Below are 5,518 nucleotides of genomic sequence, written 5' to 3' on the forward strand. Positions count from 1 at the left end.
TGTAGCTGATTTACTATAGATGATTGACTGTAGGTGATTGACTGTATGTGATTGACTGTAGCTGATTTACTATAGATGATTGACTGTAGGTGATTGACTGTAGATGAGTGACTGTAGGTGATTGACTGTAGATGAGTGACTGTGGGTGATTGACTGTAGTTGTTTGACTTTAGGTAATTGACTGTAGATAATTGACTGTAGGTGATTGACTGTAGGTGATTGACTGTAGCTGATAGACTGTGGGTGATTGACTGCAGATGATTGACTGTAGATGATTGACTGTAGATGATTGACTGTAGGTGATTGACTGTAGATGATTGACTGTAGATGATTGACTGTAGGTGATTGACTGTACGTGAATAACTGTAGGTGATTGACTGTAGGTGATTGACTGTAGGTGATTGACTGTAGGTGAATAACTGTAAGTGAATAACTATAGGTGATTGACTGTTGGTGATTGACTGTAGGTGAATTGATGGAGACGAACGCGTTAGTCCATGATCGTCGATTACCGTTTGAAAACAACGCGCCAATGCGTCTGCTGCCAGCGCGTGCTGCTGCCAGCGCTGTGTGCTGCTAGCGCTGCGTGCTGCTAGCGCTGCGTGCTGCCAGCGCTGTGTGATGCCAGCGCTGCGTGCTGCCAGCGCGTCTGCTGCCAGCGCGTCTGCTACCAGCGCTGCGTGCTGCTAGCGCTGCGTACTGCCAGCGATGCGTGCTGCCAGCGCTGTGTGCTGCCAGTGCTGCGTGCTGCCAGCACTTATGCTGCCAGCGCTGCGTGCTGCCAGCGTTGTGTGCTGCCAGCGCTGTGTGCTGCCAGCCCTGCGTGCTGCCNTCTCTCTCACTCTCTCTCTCTTTTCTTTCGGCGCCATCTCCTCATCCTTCCCCATTTCCCTTCCCGGTCTCATTTCCTTCCTTTCACCATCTCCTCCTCCTCCCCTCCCCTGTATATTTACCTGTGCTCTCCTCTCCCTAGTATCCCCCCACCCCTCCCTCCCTCCTACCCCTCCCTCGCGCCCTTGCCCGTTAGCCTCCTCCTCTCTATTCCTCTCCCTCCCCTCCCTTCATCATCTGCCTCCCCCGCCTCCCCCACCGCCCCGCATCCACGCGCTACAATGCTATCCAGCTGTCCGTATCCAAGGAGATTGTGTCAAGCGTTTGCAGAAATCTTGTATCAATAATCGACGTTTTTCGCGCTCGCCGCGCGTGTTTTCTTCTCCTCGGCGCGCGCTGCGGCGTTGGAAGGTTTCTCGGGGCGTATCCGCCTGGCGGCAGAGAGAGAGAGGGAGAGGTGGAGAGGGGAGAGGGATAGAGGGAGAGAGAGGCGGAGAGAGGGGGAGAAAGGGGGAGAGAGGGAGAAAGAGGGGGAGAAAATAACAGAGAGAGAGAGACAGGGAAAGAGTGAGACAGAGAGAGAGCGAGAGAAAGACAGACAGCGCGTAACGAGAGGAAAGAGAGACGAGAGATCGGTGTACAAGATACACTGAGGGTGTGAGAGCAGGTGTGGGAGAGCAGTGAGAGAGAGTGAGAGGGAGAGAGGGAGACGCGGCGCGCAGCGAGATAGAGGGACGTAGAGAGAGATCGGACGCGGGGAGGTACACTAATCGAGGATGAGATGACTTAGCGGGGGCGAACGCAGCAACTAGGATGCAGTGGGGAATAGCTGAGGTAAAGGAGAGAAGAAGGAGAGGATAGAGGGGAGAGAGTCGGACACAAATCACCACAACACAACACCATACACTCACACACCACAGAGAGAGAGATTAGAGAGAGAGAGAGAAGAGAGAGAGAGAGAGAGAGAGCTCAGTAGAGTCAGACAGACAGACAGACAGACAGACAGCAGACAGATCAGCAGACGACAGAACAGACGCAGACAGAGATAGAGAGAGAGAAGAGAGAGAGAGAGAGAGAGAAGAGAAGAGAGAGGAGAGAGGAGATAGCGAGAGACGCGGATAGAGGGAGAGAGAGACGAGAGAGAGAAGTCGCTTACACCGGTATTACAGGGCGCGCACGCACCGTCAGTTACACGGTCTTACTCGCGCGCACGCACGTCGTTACAGCCTTACGTGGGTTGCGGCGCATACGCACCGTCGGACACCGGGTCTTCGGTGGTCTCGGCGCAGGCACGCGGCGGTTACAGCGCGCTCACGTGGCGTGCGGCGACGGCACCAGTCGTTACACGGCGGGTGCTTTCATCGTGGCGGCACGCACGGTTCGTTTACAGGTCTTACGGTAGCGCGCAGGCGCACGCGGTGTTAACGGGGCGGCGTGATCGAGAGAAGATAGAGGGGGGGAAAGAGGAGGAAGAGAGATAGAGGGAGAGAGGGAACACACAACACAACACACTACAACCACACACCACACATCACACACACACAGAGAGAGGAGATAGAGAGAGGGAGAGAGAAGAGGAGAGAGAGGGAGAGAGAGAGAGAGAGAAAGAGGATGAGAGAGAGAAAGAGAGAGAGAGAGAGTCGACAGACAGGACAGGACAGACAGAAGACAGACAGAAGCAGCAGAAGCAGAGATAGTGAGAGAGAGAGAGAGAGAGAGAGGGGGAGAGAGATAGAAGGCTCGCTCCGGAGACATTCGAGGCGCGCGCGCACATAAATTGCCTCTGATGAGACTAATTAGAATGACAGCAATTAACATAAATTATGTTCGCGCGCACGCTTCATCGCGCGCCGCGCTCTCCTAATCAGGTTTTCCTCTCGCTCTCAGCTGCCGGCTATTGCTGCTCCTACTATATATACGTAGGAAGCAAAAAAGCCGCTTCTCACAGTTCGACGAGTCGAGCTAAGCGGCGAAATGCATTCGTCGAAGTCCGGAGCGAAGCGAGCGTCGTCTGGCCGTAACCGCACGTCCCCTCGGGGGGAAACGCTCGCTGCATTTCTGACGCGAAAATATCGAACTTGAACCGTGAGGTCGAAGGGAGGGGGAAGTGGGGAAGGAGGAGGAGGAGGAGGAGGAGGAAGGGGTAGAGTAAGAGAAGGGGAAGGAGGAGAAGGAGGAGGTGGAAGAGGAGGAAAGCGGGAAGAAGAGGATGGTAAATAGAAGAATGATAAAGAAGGAGGATGGGAAGAAGGAGAAAGAGAATGAGGAGGAGGAGGAGGAGAAGGAGGAGGAGGGGGGAGGAAGAGGAGGAGGAAGAGGAGGAGGACTAGGAAAAGGAGGTGGAGAAGGAGAAGAAGGAGGAGGACGAGGAGGAGAAAAACGGGAAAAAGAGGATGGTAAATAGAAGAATGACGAAAGAGGAGGATGGGAAGAAGGAGGAAGAGAATGAGGAGGAAGAGCGGAGAGGAAGAGAAAGTAGAGAAAAGGGAAGACCGCAGCGGTCGCCGTCTCGCCTTAACCTCACGTCCCCTCGGGGGAAAACGCTCGCTGCATTTCTGACGCGACGCGTCAACACGTACAACGAAAATATCGAACTTGATCCGCGAGGTCGAGGGGAGGGGAAGTGGGGGAGCAGGNAGGAAGAGGAGTAGGAGTAGGAGCAGACGAGGATAAAAAGGAGGAGGAGCAAGAGGAGGTGGAGAAGGAGGAGGAAGGGGGAGGAGAAGGAGGAGGGTGGAGGATAGGGAGGAAGAGGAGTAGGAGTAGGAGCAGACGAGGATAAAAAGGAGGAGGAGCAAGAGGAGGTGGAGAAGGAGGAGGAAGGGGGAGGAGAAGGAGGAGGGTGGAGGATAGGGAGGAAGAGGAGTAGGAGTAGGAGCAGACGAGGATAAAAAGGAGGAGGAGCAAGAGGAGGTGGAGAAGGAGGAGGAAGGGGGAGGAGAAGGAGGAGGGTGGAGGATAGGGAGGAAGAGGAGGTGGAGTAGGAGCAGAAGAGGATAAAAAGGAGGAGGAGCAAGAGGAGGTGGAGAAGGAGGAGGAAGAGGGAGGAGAGGGAGAAGAAGTAGGTGGAAAAGGAGCAAAAGGAAAAGGAGGAAAGAGGGAAGGCGGAGAAGCGGGGCGGAATAGAAGGAGAAGGACACGAAGCAAGAGAAGTATAACGAGAAAGAGAAAGAGGAGGAGAAGTGGAGGAGGATGAGAATGGAGAGGAAAGTGGGAGGAGTGTGGCGTATACAACCGAGCTTAGTAGCTGACGTCACCGCATCACCGAAACTTTGTTACCATCGTATGTTAAACGACTGCACTGTACGACGAACGCTAACGAGATCATATATGTAGAATGTTCACATAGATTGGCGAACGCAACGTAGAATAGTGACGTACAGCTCCGACCGATACGTAACAGTTCTACATAGTTCTACGCTGCGTATGTGAAATAGTGACGTTGTGCGCATGGGCGCTATGTCAGTATTTCACATACTGGCGGACGGATTAACTGACTCTCCCACAGCACGACATCATCACCGTACGGGCTTCTTCCTATGTCTCCGACAGCACTAGCAACGTATCGACAGCCCAGTGGGCTAACAGTGGAGGGTGGGTCTTTTGGGTCGAGTACCCCTCCCTATCTTAGAACAAAACACAACCAATATTTTCTTCAATGGGAATGTCTGGAGAGTTAGAAAATCATGGTCGTGAATGCACAAACTGCACGCCTGCGCGGCTGCTGCTGAAGCAATCTTCTAGTAATGAGTAAAGTTCTACCGACGCGGTACCTTCTACATGGGATGCCAACGGCAACCACAGAATTAGTAGGAAAGCCGTAAAAGTATGTCCCGAACGAAATAAAGACAGGGTAGTAAATTCCCCCTGTGGTACTAACGGTGACGTACAGAATTAGGAAGGAAGCCGAAACCGTGTCTCGGCCGAAGTAAAGACGAGACGTAGTACACAAAAGACGGGAAGTAGTACACAAAAGACGGGACGTAGTACACAAAAGACGGGACGTAGTACACAAAAGAATCCACGTCAGCTCGGTTTCTCGCGATCCGTCAATCACACCCGAACTTACTCGCGCTTCACTCATCGAGTAGATTCCTTCTTCCTCGGTTTCTATCAGTGATAAATATTTAAATACGCAATCAGCATGCGCGCTCTCTCGTACCCTCTATAATCCCCCCTTCCTACGACCAGCACCCACCATCATGGCAGCATCCATGCACCGCGAGAACGTCGCCTCAAAAATTACGTCCCTGTCGACACATGAATATCTAAGGGCGCGCGCATTCTCGTTGCTGTCCCAATTAAGCCGGTTCAAAGGCGGGCACGAGGTTATCTGCCGCGGGATAGCCTCGCGTTTTCGTCAATATTTGCATAGCAGTCCTTCACATCAGCTAATATTTCTCGGCCGCACGCCCGCATGCATGCGGTGGCCGCATAATTGTTGGCGCAGGAACAGACTTTAAGCTATTCCGTAGACAGGGGGACGTGGATGCAAAAATATCGACGCATCGTAAAGCAATTTCCAGCGGAGAGGAAGCAATGAAGACATGGTCAGTTCTTGACCGACTGCTAAGAACCGAAGAACGCAATCGTAGATTGCTGATGGCTACTCGTATATACAGTTAATGTGGCATCCCGCGTAAGAGATAGAGAGAGAAAGAGAGAGAGAGAGAGAGAGAGAGAGAGA

Source organism: Priapulus caudatus, unplaced genomic scaffold, assembly GCF_000485595.1.
Source record: "Priapulus caudatus unplaced genomic scaffold, Priapulus_caudatus-5.0.1 Scaffold54, whole genome shotgun sequence".
Classification (NCBI taxonomy): domain Eukaryota; kingdom Metazoa; phylum Priapulida; class Priapulimorpha; order Priapulimorphida; family Priapulidae; genus Priapulus; species Priapulus caudatus.